Source organism: Eupeodes corollae, chromosome 1, assembly GCF_945859685.1.
Source record: "Eupeodes corollae chromosome 1, idEupCoro1.1, whole genome shotgun sequence".
NCBI classification, from domain to species: domain Eukaryota; kingdom Metazoa; phylum Arthropoda; class Insecta; order Diptera; family Syrphidae; genus Eupeodes; species Eupeodes corollae.
In genome coordinates this window covers 55,923,613-55,940,953 of record NC_079147.1, presented here as the reverse complement: position 1 = coordinate 55,940,953, position 17,341 = coordinate 55,923,613, and the positions used below count along the sequence as shown (strand labels likewise).

Genomic DNA, 17,341 nt, shown 5'->3' with positions numbered 1-17,341 from the left:
ATTGGTTAAAGTATGCAGGTGTTCTTTCTGCTACCTTAAATCTTTTCAAGACTAAGATTTTGTCCATTTTTGCCAAATAGCATTTGTATAGTCACGAATTGTTTTCCCGTCAACCCGGGATCTTTAATTTAATCGATTAGGACTTAGGTAGATCCTGGTTGATGCTCTGTTCAAAACCAAAGGTAGCAAAGATTCTAGAAAAGTAACCGACTTTACATTGTTTGCGAAATTTGAATATCGCGAAAATAGTAGGACAAAAAAGCTTAGCGAGTTTAACCAAAGCATAAGATGATATTCAAGTTCAAGTATACAAAAGAAGGGCTCGTTTGAAAGGCCTGGCTTTCTGACGTGACCATCTTGACCTTTTATGGTTTTTGTGACTATTCCTAAGAACCACTTCTGAGGGAATAGGTTGTCCTCGTGGATAATGATGAGGTTATCAATTGCTATGCTTGGACTGGGTGACGCCCACTTTCCACGATCTTGGAGTTCTTGGACCTATTCAGATGACCACTGTTTCCAGAAGAGGGTTTTGACAGCGTTGATTAGTTGACATCTCTGCAAATAGCTTATGTGGGAGAAGACCTCAGGAATTGCTTTAAGCGATGTCCCAATGAGAAGATGTGCTGGTGTTACGGCTACGAAGTCGTTAGGATCAGTAGACAGTGGAACGACATGCCTGGAGTTCATTATGGCCTCAATCTCCAACACCGCTGTCGACAGTTTTCAAAAGATAACTTTGCACTTCCTAGGCTGCGGTATAGGTGACCCTTTGAATGAAAATTTGTATTGGCATTGGGACAAAAATTTACAATATTTTCTTGATTGGAATTTTTAAACAACATATCCCGTAGCTCCCTAAGTTTTGACTTAGCGCCAACTAAGTTAGTGGAGTTTTCACAAGGGTTGTCTCTTAGAAGACCTCTACGTCCTATCATCCTTTTCAATGCTCCGATAAAAGAATTGGTTGACAGATCTGAAACAGATTCGAGATGAACTGCTTTCGACGAAAAACAAACAAACACAGCAACAAAGGTTTTGTACGATACCTTTCCTTGAATCTTATAATGAGTCCATATAATGAGTACGGAAGTCCAATCCACAGCATAAAAATGGACGTCACGGTGTTAAACTTTCTGCAGGCAAATCCCCATAACCTGCTCGAAAAACTTCAGAATTTTCTGACAGTTCAATATTGGACAGATACTTGGTCTGATTCGGAGTATCTTATACAATATTCTCTTGGTAATGGGGATTATGTGTACGTAGACAATTATTGCAATTATTCCAATTAATGTCAAGGTCCATCTTTAGCTCCTCGAAACAATTTTGGCGACAGTCGATTAATAATAAAATTGGTCAATTAATAATGAGTGGAAATTTAACACCATCTTTATGATTGAATCATCCACCAGAGTGTTCGGGTACCCATGCTTAAATGATGTTTTCTGTCTTACTCCACCTTAGTAGGGCATCGGTTTGTCTCTTTTTTAGACCTTTTTACATACCTAGGTTAAGTGTCAATATTATTCTCCGTCCAATATAAGATTTCGCAAACTAGCATGGCTTTTTTTACACCAAAGAAGTTTGAGCACTAAACTACCATCTGTATAAAATTCTTGATCAGGGTTGACGTTTTCGATTAATGAGGTAATTTTCGACTACTTTTTGACACATATTGGGCACCATAACTTAACATAATGTTTTTTTAAGTGCTCAAGGCCTACAAGTTTATCTGCATAGACGCGGACTTTCTCTTATCCCTATACAAAATGTCCACCGGTGTCAAATCGCATGATCTTGGTGACCAGTTGATATAGCCACGACGAGAAATGTCTCCTGCAATAAAGTCATATTCGCTCGAGGTTTGTGGCATGTGGCACCGTCTTTTCGTAAAAGTAAGGTCCAATCACACCGCCGCGGCGCGCCGCCACCGGATTAAAGATCGATTTAAACAATGACTTTTTTTTATGTAATGGTATTTCTTCAATTACTTGAGGATTCTCAGGACCCCAAATACGACAATTTTGTTCATTAACATACCCACAGAGTGAGAAATGTGCTCCGTCGCTCACGAAAATTTTGTTTAAAAAATAGCCGTCCATCGCTTGTTGTTCACGCACCCATCCGACGTATTTCCAACATTGAGAACGGTCCACAAAATTCTAAATACGCCATAATGTGCGGTAAGACAGTCCTAGTTCCTGAGATCGACAGGGAATCGACACATTCGGGTCATAGGCAACAATTTCATTTGCAGCAGCGATATTTTCAGTGGTACGAGCGAAACGATCTGCAACCAATCCAGTCTCTTTAAATTTCTTCAGAGTTTTGGCAATTGTTTGCGTAGTTGGACGATTATGTTAAACATAATCTACTCTTAAAGCACGATATATGACAGGAGCTGTTTCAGAATCACAATTTTTTAGTAGTATTTAACAATTTGTATGTGTTGTGCGATAGTTTAGCGATCTATTATCGTAAATGTCAGACTTTCAACTGAAAAATAAAGTTAGTTTAACAACTTAGTTTGACAGATGTCGAACTCCAGCCCTATACTTTTGAAACTGCAAAATGGATAACCCGTTTCTTAAACAAGTGAAAATATAGAGTTTTCGCGTTCATTTTTGCATGAAGTAATATTTTCCTTGCCAATTTAGTACCCTAAACGATGGTTAGTGCATTGGATTACCATGCCAGAGGTCTTGGATTCAATCCCTGCCTGTGCATCTTAGGTTTTTTCACGATTACTGCCTCTTCCGAGGAATTGACTAATCCTCCAAGAATTATTATTATCATTGAAAGTAATTTCTCAAATTATCCGTTTGGATTCGGTTTAAAACTGTAGGCCCTCTCTATCCCTGACAACAGTACTCACACACAGGAATGGTTGAGAGTTGTAAGTAACTAGACCCTAGGTCTCAACGGAATGTTTTGCCAACTATTTTATGTTTTGGATCAGCAAAGGCGTAGCTTAATAAGTTAATAACTCTTTTTTGCCAAAGTTATGAAACGAGACATACCTATATTCAAATCGTAGGGCCTTGATCCTTTTTGATCTTAGTGTTCTTGAAGCTAACCGAAAGCAATTGTTGGTTAACAATTGTTTTAGCATTTCTCAATGCTATTTCAAGATGAGGGCCTTTTATTTAGAGCACGTAATTTCCAGGAGGTTATATCATATGTATTTTCTATTAAAACGCACAAGAGGCTGACTGTAAACCACACACGAATAGCAATTTTTTTTACTTGTTCGTATGCTTGTTTTTTTCTTAAACGTTACTGAAAAAAATAAATTGAACGTAATAACTCCAGGTTAGCGCTGAAAACTTGTAGGAAAGAAGGAATGTAACCACATTCCTTCACATTGTAGTAAGTACCTTCTACATACTAATAATATTTCTTCCTTATCATCATAAACATGTTTTTATCTATCTTTCTGCATAAAGCTGAGCACGCCAATGAACTATTCTTTATCCGTTTTAGACACGTCCTTACTACACAACCAATAGGCGATCGCTTTATAATTTAAACATACATGTTCTTCCTCTTTCTTATCTTCAGATAATTTATTTTCCATCCTTGTTCTTCTAATATGTAATTAAAATAAAGCTATCCAAAGGAAAAACCTTTGAACGAAATAGTTAAATACACAAACAATTGTTTTCGGTATGCTTACAACTATTTTTCATTTCCGGGATGAGTTGTCCTAGGATGAGTTGTGTCTTGATATAAACCGCGCTTTTCTATATACAAAGGAAATACTTGGAAACTAGCTTACCGACAAAAAGTGCTGTGTATTCGATAAGTTCATTCAAATACACAAACCATTTCCCTTAACATAATATTTTCCGAGTATTTCATATTTTTATTATAATAAAAATTGAAGTTGTTTTTAACAAATTATAAAATTAAAATAATAAATAAAATAAAATACAATTGGCATAGTCTACGGAAAATCCTCTTTGTTTTGACACCTTATTAGTTAAAATTATTTTCGTATGACAGCCGGAAAAGAGAGAAATTTTGGATGCCTCATGGTTTATATTTTGGGTTTTAGGGTTTGGCATTGTCGATGTGTTAGTGCTCTCTTCAAATAGGATCCAGTTAGCTAGTTCTTCTTTAAAAGGGCTGTGAATTTGCTAGTTAATCTTTGCTCAAAGGAACGAATTACCTGTTTTCTCCCTTAAGGAAGATCCTTCCAACAAAAAAGTATTGTCAAATCTTGAGTTTCCATTGTAAAGTCAATAACAGAAAAGTAATTCAATCCCAGCATCAATATTTTAATATTCTTTTAAGGGACTATCTTTCATGACGAAGAATTTTGTCTTGGCAAAGGTTCCATTGATTTTGACGGATGTCACATGTAACGCAATCGTCTTTTCTCCACATGTATTTAAAGTACTTCACATTCTTCTTAAGGCATAGAATTGTTCAATTATTACCAAAAAATAGAAAAGCACCGTATATTTGAAGTGTTGTGGAATTGAGATAATTGACTTTGACGGAAGTGACGAATACAATATTCTTTTTGAATACTTATCCCATTTACCAAAAACGGTTGTAAAAAATGTTGCTACAATAGATTTATTGACTTAAAAGGACGGGTGAGTGAAACAATCGTTTCTGCTTTTAAAATATTTGTATTTATTCAGATTCAAAAAGTTGATTTACCCTATGAAAATTTTAATTAAAATGTGGTCTTATATGAAAATTGGCTTATCGCAATGCCAAAACAATTATTATTATTTGTATTCTATAGAAAACGTTCAAATAATTCAAATTAATTCATTTGAATAGATATTCGTAAAAGGATATTATTATCTATCTGGTAGATACAGTTATATACATTAATATGTAATACAAACTTAAAACCAATTTTATAGTGTGTGAAATAGTGTTGATGCATAAAAACCAAACGTAATCAATGTTCAATGTGGAAAGTATTGATAATGATAATGGCTGTTTTTTTTTTGTAGGCGTGATGCGGTGTTATTATTGTAATTGATTTAAATAAATACAAAACAAAAAAGTAAATTACATTTTGCAGCTGTACTCCGCATAATATGTAAATAAAATATATGTTTATATTTTTTTTAATTATGTAAAACAGAATCATATAAATAAATGGAACGAAAATGAGAAACGAATTTTGATTTCCTTTTTCTATTATTATTTTGTTGATTTTTGTAATAAATTTGTCCTTAAGGTCAAATTGCTGTAAGCAATAATAATTTGTGAAATTCAAATTTGAATATCATACATTTTTCAATTGTAGATATTTGTTTGTTAGTTCTGTAGCAATTTTATTCCTGACGTTATATTTGTTCTTATAATTAATAATTAATAAAATAATACAATTTAATAAATATTTATTAAAAAATGAAAGTGTAAAATGTGTCAACAAATTTTAATTTTTTATTTTATAACATTGAGCAGACGAAGCTCAACGTTATAAAAGCTCTTCACTCTTTAGTGTGTTCTTATTAATTGAAAACCCAGACCTGATAACGAGAGAAGAAATGTCTCAGCTTGGTATTGTATCACTCTACTCTACTTATTAACCGCTAAACCCATTTTTGTCGACTTTGCCTTTGAACTGACAGAGCCCCCTTTGACATCACGCTAAGTTCTTCCGATTATGTCAATGTCATCAGCATATGCCAGTAATTGGATAGCCTTTTGAAAGATAGTGCCTCCTGTATTCACGTGTAAGCTCTGCCCTTATTTAATGTTAAAGAAATTGCATGACAGCGCATCACCTTGTCTAAAGTGTTTTTGACATCGAAAGGTTCTGTTAAGTTGTTTCTAACCTTAATGGAATAACGTAATTTCTGCAGCGTCATCCTACACAAACAGAAGGGTTCTAAAAGGATTCCAAAACTAGACAAGGTTCTTTACATATCGTCCCTGAAGATCTGTTGTAATGTGAATATTTGATCAACTGTGGAATTTTCCGGTCTAAAACCACACTGATAAGGATTTATCATCAGGTTTTTGACGATGGGCCTTAGAGATTCACAAGACTGATTCCTCTATAGTTGGTGCAGTTTAGAGGGTCTTCTGTTTAATATCGGGCAAACAATACTGAGATCCCATTCATCGGGCATACTTTCGTGCGACCTTATCTTACAGATAAGTTGGTGCATGCTTTTAACCAACTTATCTGCAACTGCTTTAAAGAGCTCGGCATGCAAACCATCTGCTCCAGCGGCTTTGTTAGACTTCAGCTTCAGGAAGACAAGATTGTTGGTTTTTGTCGCCTATATTGAATCGACATTCTGCCCTTCAGAAGTTCAGTTCGTCGTCGGCGTTATAGAGTCTGCAGAAGTAATACTTCAATATCCTCAGTATTGACTGCGGTTCCATTTTCATCTCTGCAGCCTTCTTCGATCTTCATCATCTTGTAAATTTCGTTTCAACAGCTCATAAAACATTCTTCCTTTAAACTTCTCAACATCTTCGACCACACGCTTCTCATGCTCTCTCTTTTTCCTTCTGAGAAGTCGGTGTTTCTCTCTCCTCTTTTGCTTATAGAGCCCGTGAGAAGCTCTCGTTCTTCTATGCAGCGCCGCTTTGCTTGCCTGTTGTTTGGCTGCATTTGACTGCCGACATTCCTCATCAAACCAGGTGTTCCTTGTTGGTGGCTGTTTGAAGCCCACTATATCAGAGACGGCTTCACTGATTGCATTGGATTGGATATATTGCCACTGGCTTTTGATACGAGAACTGTGAAAGAGGTTACTTGTGACTGGGTTGGAGAAGAATTTAGCGATTTCTTCAATGTTTTATCTTCTCCTAGCATCTTCCTGTTTTGCCTGTGGTCCGAGTCGATGTTTGCTCCTAGCGTCGATCGCAATATGGTCAATCTGGTTGACGGTAGATTGGTCTGGAAAACGCGTACGCTAATATAAGGTTTCGCCCAGCAGCAAAATCGATGAGCCTGAATCCAGTATCGAAGTAGTTATTTCTTCCGATTATTCCAGCAAAGATCTCTTCACTTCCTCGCTTGGCATTCAAATTGCCCAGTTAATTTTAATATCGTAGCTAGGACACTGCTCATATGCTTTTTTCAAGAGCTCGAACAGTATATCCTTTCTGTTGTCATCCTTCCAATCACCATCTTATCACAGTTATTCCATGTGCATTTCTGAAGTTCGTTGTCCTTAAGTCGCCTGCGTGGGTTGTCAACCGTAAATCCGTCCGTATACGAGGATGTTGATGCTTCGAAACTAATTTTTTTTTACGTAGTTAGGATGTCTCCTTGACGCATGGCCTTTCATCAGAAGCACCAGGTCCCTTATTGAACGCCAAGAGCAACAGCCGGCATAAATGCTCCTTACAGGCTTGAGTTCCACATGTGTTGTAGTCTCCCTTTCCTATAAGGTTTTCACTAAGTGGTTCAACCTTTTTGGAACTGTGGATGCCATAGTTGAGTCAATCTTGGGAATTCTTCCGCTGCCGTCTGAATGAATATATAGGTGCCTAAATATAAACACCTTTTCCCTCCTTTCTAAACACCCCCAACAACTTTCCACTGGGGTTAGACACTGGGTGTATTTGGCTTCGCTATTTATGTGGAAAAACGCTCTGGACACTCAACCAGCGGTCCAAAATGACCTGACTGTATCTAGAATGATAGATCTTGACTCAATCTCCACTTGTGGTATTATGCACCCGATGTTCACCACGGGGAGATGAGAGGGAGGGTTAGTTTTAAGCAAATACCCTTTTCCCGGTAGCGAAATAACGCCATCCAGTTGCGCATTCCAATGCTTCAGGCGTCGTGGCCATTACTCCAGTAGCGTAAGCATGATCCGCCACTCTGTAGTTTCTGAGCTCGTTCCTATTCCCTCATACCAACAAGGTGTCCAGCTCACCGAAGTCTATAGCTTAATTTTTGGCATAATACCTGCTTCTAAGTTCGCTTTATTTATGACTTGCGACGGTTCGATCATGTTTCGATGCAAGCAAGTAGTGTTTTCAACATGACCTTCAACAACTACATAAACTATCAAACTTTGACATTTCTTTTTAGACTTATTCATACTAGATCTCCTGAATATCTATACGAAAGGCTTAGGTTCCCAGTATCACAAAGAAGTAATGTTCTAATTGTCCCTTCTTTCAAATTCAGAAATTCAAAACAACAGTTCTTTGTACACGCTGTTGCCCTATGGAACTCCTTGCCTGCTAACCTGAGAGGGATACACAGCAGCACTCGTTTTGAGAACTCTTTAAAGAACTTATACAAATGCTGAAAATGTTTCCAAAATAAAAATCACTTTGTCTTAGAATTTAAAAATGTATGTTATTTAATTTTTCATCATGATCATTTATCTAAAATAAATTTTCTCTTAACTTCAAGCAAATTGTAAATTTAGCATAATAATTTGATTCCTCTTTTTTAATTTGATAAAATTTAAATCTGAACATAATAAGTATTAAAAATAAGACTCTATGTTTTAAAATGCTTAATGATAATAAATAAATACAAATACAATACAACACTTAAAAAGAAAAAGAAAGAAAAAAAAAGTAGATTGCATACTTTTCATAATTATAGCGTCTCCGGTGTCGTCCTTCCACACATAAAGGACCAACAATCCTCCTTAAAACTTTCGTCTCGAAGGCGCCTGAGAGGCCAGAGTGCCTTTTTCTAAGCACCCATGCCTCAGATCCATATGTGAATAATGTTAAAAAGCTTTAACAGACTGACAACAATTCTTCACAGCTTATTAATCGGGTGGTTTTTTAGACGTGTGACTTTTTTGTCTTTTTGACAGCTGTCACTTGATGAATGCATAGTTTCGTTTGCCATTTCATATTGAATGAAAAGACTCAATTCGTTGAAAATTAAGTTGAACCAATTGGATAGTGATTTAATATCTTTATTATTTTTCTCATATAAAATACTCTTTATCATTTTCCGCAGAATCAATTTCAAAACAGAAACAACAGTATTTTTCCAAATTCCATAAGTTACGAATCGATCCCTAAAATCATGCTGATAAGGAACATATTAATGGCTTTGTATTCCATTTATTAATATTGTGATTTTGAAAACCAATCTCAAACCTTTTTGCCTTAAAATCAAAGAAAGAAGGTGAAAACTACGCATGATGCAAAAATACAACACAAAAAAGTACGTATACGCCCACATGTTCCATTTTAAAATTTGCAATTTCCAAAGACTATGTCCTTCATTTGAAGAATATTTAACACAACAAATAAAAAATACTGAAGCTGAATTTCGTTGCTTAAAATTTATTGACAAGAACATCAACTCCAAATATGTAATTGCTTCAAATAAGACGTAAAAATCTATATGACAATTTGAAATTGACACAAATAAGAAATTAATACAAAAACTTTTCTTATAATTTATAGAAAATGCAATCTCCATTAAAGTGGTTTCCCGTTTACACAATAACCAATTTTATTTTAATCCACTACAATATCGTTTGCATTAAACAAACATAATATCATCTCCATGGTCATATATACACATTATGGCCGATTGAATGACATCGTATCTACAAAATTGTCTTGTAATGATGCTTAAGAGATAACAATTATTTCTAGACGACCCATTTGAATGACCTTATTGCCATTCAAACTGATAACCATAACAATATAACTGTATATAATGCGTATGGCGCATTTCAGGAAAAATATAAAAACCGAAAATGTTTTACCACCTAAAAGACAAATCATCATGAAAGAAAACATGAGAGTTGCTGACTGGAGCTTGGAGTCTGGAGCATAAACATTCACACCACCTCCATTATCTTATGTCGTCCACTACAAACCACCGCACCCGATACCGCATCAAATGCTTTGAAAGTGCAAGTTTATTATGATTCAGATTTTACATGACCACCAGGGGTGGACTCTGACACCTTTACTGTATTTCAGACAGAAAAATGATCCAAGTTTAAGTTTCAAACTCGATTTTGCCTTCGAGTTGAATGAACTAAGTCGAGTTAAACGTTTTTATGAACTAAAACTGAATATTGAAAAATGTTCAAAATCTTCAAAACCGTTCAAAAACTTCAAAAAGAGGTCCCAACCATTTAAGGACCTCAGAAAATAAAGCTTGTAACTTTAAATTTATAAAATCAAACAGGAAAATTCAAAGAATTACGTGCCCCCTTTGTGTAAGTAAGTCCACAGACCTTGAACCGCACCTGTTCAATAAACGTCCGAAGCGTATCTACATCGTCGTCGTTCCGACGACAACACCAACAACTACGTCCACTTCGTTGGTCGGTGTCGTTTGTGGCACTGTTATAGTGCAATGCTTTGTGAAGAGATATTATGCCGCCATCATTGCCATTGATAATTTTTATAGACAGAATTTGTATCTGTCTTCTTCTACAAAAGGAAGTTGGAGATTTATTTTTTGTTTCTGTTTTAAAATTCCATTTTTGGGATTGGAATTTTTAATAGAAACAAATGATTGTACGAGGGCGGGGGTAATATACGAAATGACGATGTGAACGCTGCTGATTTGGATAATGATGTTTAAGTGAATATTAAATGCAATGATTCAGAAAAAAAGAAAGAAAAAAAGAGTGAGATAGAGGTCAATAAACGTTTATTGAGATGTTATGGCGGAACGGTTTTTATTTTGTATTTATTTTAATTTAAAATATTTATGCAAATTTGAATTAACTACTTTTTATTAATTTTTTCACACTTCTACATATATGTGTGCTGTAGGAACGAAGGTTTATTTTGAATATAAAACAGTAAGATGAATAATATTTTACATTCACTGTTTTTGTTTTGTTTGCTTAAAAAGTCTGATGTTATAATTCTTCAAAACTTCTCAGTTCAGAGAAATTAAGTAAATTTTATTTCCAATAAAAGGTTTCATGTTTATTTACCCGATGTTTAGGCAGTCGTCACTTTTAAATCTGACATCTTTTGTTAAGTAAAAACTACATCACATTTTAAAACCCTGAACCACTTTTAAGTCATAGTAAAAAGACTTCTCGGCCGGTTATAGTTAAATTAGTATACAAGAATTGTATTAGTTGGAAAGACTTTGTCTGCAGTACCCGAGTACCCGTAATGTTTACGAAAACATAAGTTCTCCTCGTCAATCTTTGGAGTACGATATTCCCGAAACAAAATCAGTACTTTGTAGTTCAATTAGCAGAAGAACTCAAATTTGTTAATCACCAGAATGTCCAATCATCGATGATTGGTTCCTTGAAATTTATCGAATGGATGCGGATTATTATTGAAAAATCATCATCAGTGATAAGACATCTGTAAAGCTCAAGGAAACATCGCACTTGGATCTCTTTGGATTATTGTGCTTCCTAGAAAAGGGAAAAAACTGGAAAAGGTATGATAAGGTTGATCATGCTTTAGGTTGCGGTTGCCTGATTTCTTTGAAAATTTAAGAATGTTTCTAGGTGGCAAGGACTAGTCGTCATAAGTTGTTGAAAAAGTTATTCTCCTAATATTGTCATTCTTCTTTTGGCTAAGCCTGAACACTCGCATAGAAAGTGGAAGATATGTTCCTCCGTCTCCTCGTCCTCTCATCTTCTACATAAATCAGATGATCTTATACCCATTCTGCTCATGAAGGTGCTAAATGAGTTGTGAACGGTTAGAATACCTATTAGTAAAGAAAGCTGATGCCTATCTAGTTGAAAAAGGAGTCTTGTTATAGCTTTAGAAACAAATTCCTAAACTCTGCATATATCAAGAGCTGCCCACCGGTCGTTTGCGATTTCAATAACACTTTGGTGGAATTGGTCCACCTGCTCTATTGGTCTGCATATATACGATAGCATATGCCTTGGACTGTTTATTGATCTGGTTTTGTCTGCCTTTTCATTACAGTCAATGTCACAGTGTCCTCCGGCCCAACAGAGGGTAACCGTGCTGGTTTCGCTGAGTTAACGAAGCTCTCTACGGCATTTTTAAACCAGTCTTAACTGTGTGATAGTGGTAGATGTGGCCTTGATTTCCATTATGGGATTGCCTTGTGGGAAGAAAGATTCTTAGCAGCTTCGATACTGGCGTTTTCCGCTTGAAAGACAGACAATGCAGTCATTTTTAGGCTTTATTAAACTTTCTATGGGAGGATTAAATGAAAATATGCCACACCCTACCCCCTCTCCTATTCATGTGACCTAAGAAAGCCTTTTTCCAGTTGTTACAATGTATCAGGCGTAATGCGCTTTTGGCCGCCATTTCCTTCACGAGCATATCGAGAATGTCGAGAGGAGCCTGGGAAAGCAATGTCTCCAGGACTGCAGTTGGTGTAGTCCACACTTACTAACTGCAATTCTTTGAATTTTTTATATTAATATTGGTAAACCTTTCAAGGAGTACCTGTGGCGTGATAGTTAGTGCGTTGGACTGTCATGCCAAAAGATTTGGGTTCGAACCCTGCCTGTGCTATCAAAAGTTTTTTCACGGGTACTGCCTCTTGCGAGGAAGTGACAAATTTTCCAAGAGTATTTTTTAAACAAGCCCTTCGGATTTGGCTATAAATTGTAGGTCCTCTCCATTCTTGACAACGTAACTCGCACATAAGAATGGTTGAGAGTTATAGGTCACTAAGCCCTAATTCTCAACGAAACTCTGTGCTTACAATTCCTGTTTTGAGCATTGCTTCAAACTTGTTTGACAAATTTGGATCTATTTTGATGGAATTTAAGGATTGGCGTATAGCACTACTAGTTACATCGTTAAAGGCCCCCTCGATGTCTAAAAATGCACCTAAGGTGCATTCTTTGAAGTGAACTGATTTATTAATTGTACCAACTATTTCATGACACTTTCAACCAGATTTGCCTTTCCTATAAACATGTTAGGCCTGTGAAAGAGCATTATCATTTATTTTCTTCTAATCTTTCTTATGTCTTAAGAAGAAATGAAAAGATGCTTATAGGCCTGAAATCTTTCGGTTCATTGTAAAAGAGCTTCCCGCCTTTCGTTTCGGAATGAAGATAACATTGATTTCTCTCCATCTAAAGGGTTATGTCCAGACTCTTTCTGAATATATTCGTTAGAATCGAAACAATTGTGTCTGTAGATCATTAGAGCACCATTGGGATAATTCCATAAGGCCCTGGAGACTTGTATGCTGAGAAGGAGTCAATCGCTCATTACACTTTTCTCTGCACTTGACAGTACGACCGAATTTGGGCTCGAGGGTATATTGATGAGCAATCCTAGAAGCGCGAGTATAACGGTTGCAGCTGGCTATTTATCTAGCCAGAGGATGAGACAAGAAACATTTCGACGATGTTCAAGTGACGTAAATGATCTTATGATGGTATTATCACCAATCACCAATGAATGCTATACGTTCAATAATGTCCAAGTAAGTTGCAAGAGCGCCAGCCCAGATATGGCAGTTTTACTCAAGCTTTGGACGTACATATATAAGTCATGCAGATAACATCCAGATCAGAGCGAGAGTAAAACTTTTTGCATCGCCCTAGATCGCCCACACATCTTGCGGCGTTTTTGACGACATCGCGTATGTGGATGTTTCCACAGAAGATTGTTGATGATACACATACCAAGAATATCGAGATGTTTAGTCTCCTCGATGCAAGTGCCATCTATGGATAATTTGGGGTATATCTCGCTTTAACGATACAGTGGGTTTTCGACGCATTTAAATCCACGGGGTTTTGTATTCCCCATTGTACAATGAGATCTTCGAGATATATCTTAAGCTATTAATTTTTCAGCATTTTCATAACCTTGGCAAGAAGGGACTTAAGTGCAATTGGTCAATAATTAGAGGGTGAGGAAGATTTGCCTTTTTTGGGAATAGTGGTCTTCAATCAGTGATGTATTAGTTATAAAACCTAGGAAATGAGTATTCATAAGTATTACCACAGTTTCAGAGCTAGACTAAGTCCAGGTTTTGATCGTTTTTTTTTTTCCAGAAAACTTGGGGCGATTTGTGCCTTTAACATAACTTTTCTGAGCCAGTCAGCGTCATTTCTTGACTTAATGTAATAACAGAAGTTACGCCAGGCTGCTCTCCTTTTGAATAGATGGTCCCTTTTATTATTTTTTTTTTCTGGACCAATAAGCATGTTTATTATTGAATCTGGCCCTGTTCGTTTAGATTCTTAGTTCATTTGACCAACATAAGCGGTTTGATAGTAAACATTCATCAACTTGCGATTCAATTTATGAAAAGTAAATTTTCAAGAGTTAGTTCCACATGTTGACCCAAAGAAATGGCCACTCTGGTTTTGAAGACTTCCCAGCTTGTTTTTATACGGTTTCTTTTGGTTTTCAGACTTTGTTTTTCTGACTTTCTTGGAATGTTAGCATTCTATAGTTTGAGAATGTAATATTGCTTGATCCTTCTTTGACATGGATGGAATCAGAGTTATCAGAAAGCGCCACGTCAAGCACATCCCTTCTGTTTTTTGTGATGAAAGTAGGCTCATTACAACAGTTTTATATTAACATGTTTTTCTTAATAATACATTCAAAAAATGACTTGAATATGATGGGCATTCGCAGCCGTAATGCAAGTCTAATTTACTTATTCGAAAATGAGGCTAGTGTAACTCTTACGGTGATTAGGCTGAATGATTTTTTGGGGCCATAACAAAAATCCTGTTTGTGTATGATCAGAATTGTCCGACGAAATATTGAAACTTATCTTTTTTAGACTTTTTTATTTGGGTCTACATGAAATCTTTATATTAATGGATTCAATGCTTTAAAGTGGAATATATGAAGTTATTGAGGACATAAAGCCCCGATGTGTTAATTAATGATGAAAACTTTAACTGAAAAATATATGGTGATCCAACTGTAAAAGTGGCAGCCATTTGTTGATGATATAATTGCTCTTCACCCTCAAAGAATCCATTATCTTTTCTTTTTCAAATATCTAAACTAATCCTCTTACTATTACAACTTAAACTTTAACAGAATTCGAAAAAAGTGGAAATTTAATGGAGAGCTTCATTGTTAAGTCTTTGAAACTTAGTAAATAACCCCCTTAATTATTTATGTACATTAAAGATCATACACAAACAAATTATATTACAGTTTTTTCCTACATTTGATAGATTTCTAGACAAACTGAGTTGGTTAAGCATTCCTTATGTACGGCTGAAAAAAGCATCCCCATACTTTTTAATACTGATATGATCTCATGTTTTAACTGGAAAGAAGCATTTCGGATGAATGGTTGAAACTAGTTATTGCAAAACAATATAATATCGATTAATGAAAGAAATTCATGAAAAACCTTCTTTAGTTCATTGACTTCAAAAGTTAAAAAAAAAAAAAAAACAGATATATGATTGCACAGTTTCGTTCTTGTTGATTCTCATTAAAATCTCATTTATGAAGTAAATCTTCCTTTGTCGGCCTTCTCACTTAACCCATTTTCACAAATTAAACGTTAAAAGAAAAAGAAAATTCTTTATTCCTTGTGATTTGTATCTTTTTTTAAATATTAATATTCATTTAGTAAAAATTATAATTAAAGAGTCCGTAGTTTTTATTGAAACATTTTTCTTGGTTTTTTTCTGCGCGTAACACCTTACATTTCGTTGTTGTCATTGTTGCTCTATAGCAGGTTTAAAAATTTCATTTAACCCTAGAAAGATAACAATATTTCATAGACCATAACTAATACATACGATTTATACTTCAATTCGTCGTAGGTTGTCTTTCAAGGGTTACAAAATTCCAGTATATAAATATTTCTAGATTTATTCAAATATAATAATTGTCATTTTCAAATCAAATTTAAACCAACTATCTCATAAAAACATCATTATTTTAAATTTACACAAATTTTCTAAACTAACATTTATGACAACCTCAATGACAATCATCATCATTCCCAGATTCTTACCCATCTACAAGAGTGTAGCAGTTGAAGCTCTATCTACTTTGAATAATTCGCTCTTTTTCTTAAATGAACCTCATCAATTTCTTGATTCTTAATAAACTTTCAAGTGATTTTTCTCTGAAACCTACAACACTTTAAACGTCTATACTCTATACCAGAAAACCAGAGAACGTATGTATGTATGTAAATGCATATATCTATTAATCTACATTTCTAGATACTTTTATAAGTATGTAGATATGTAAATGGTGAGTGCAAAAGTTATGCAAATAAATTCTAAATTAATCCTCGAATTTGAATGCATATTGATGCCTGCTTCTTGTTGTACTATAGTACATATACAGTCATCGTCATATTGTATAAAGGAGCTTCAGCAGTAGTAGACTCATACCTCTATGGTGTATGGTACATATAGAGACTTATAATGGTTCTCAAGCCGAAGCGGATTACTTCAGCTCCAGTAAATTCAGCTAAAAGAAAATAAAATGAAAAAAAGCTAAGAATACCAGGAAAGCGGTAATCTCGGAAGATTGATCAAAGAACATCGGTTGTCGTTGGAAACAGCAGCAGCAGTACCATCACCAACACCAGCTCCAACACCAGCACCAGAGGAGCGTAAATATCTAATAAAATGCTGCACGCTGTAAATCTGTGAGGATTATTTTTTTTCCAGTCAAAAAGATGTGCGAACATCGAATATGAAAAAATGTAACGTATGCAGGAAGCTATATATAGGGATGCATGTCTTCATATAACCTATACCATTGTGAACCATCATCCATAGATAAATCTTCTAAGCCCAGCCCACACATTCTAAAACTTGTTACTCGTCATAATTTATGATTTATGAAGATATTCCTAGGTCTGGAAAAATGAGATCACGTTCAAATTTTTTCTTCCGATAAATGTTTCCTTCCTTTAGATAAGTTCTAGTGGTATTTCAAGACCGTAGTTAGAGGGTGTATCCAACTAAATTCGTTTTTTTTACTTTGGGTTATGTTCCTGCAATTTTTAGTTTTTAGTAGATTGACATTTGGATTGAAAAATATTTTAGAACTCTAATCTGTTGAATTGACCTTCGAACTCATTATACAAAAATCCGTTGCAAATCAAAATAACTCATAATGTTTTAATATCTTTTTTGATTGTTAGTTATATCCTTAGTCCAAAAATTTGCAGCATGCTTTCGGGCTAAATGTGAAGCCTTATCTGCGACATTTCGTACAACATCTGATATTTTTAAAAACTTTGTTGTCGGAGTCAAAATTTTTCTTCTAAATCATATAGAAATCATTAACACACACAACTGCAAAAATTGTAAATTGATTTGCAAAATCCTTTAACATAGAGATTTTAAAGACAACTAAAGATTTTTGCTGAGTTAGACCACCTGAATCAGATAGTTCACGAGCCAATTGGGACTCTTGGCCTTGCAGGTAAATCCGGCAACACTCTAAAATTCTTTCT

At 35.2% G+C, this 17,341-nt stretch overlaps 1 protein-coding gene across 2 annotated transcripts in view; it reads left to right on the top strand.

Moving 5' to 3' along the window:
* The window catches only part of LOC129943475 (G protein-coupled receptor kinase 2), a 406,878-nt gene that overhangs the window by 181,398 nt on the left and 208,139 nt on the right, over positions 1-17,341 (top strand). The window lies entirely within an intron of this gene.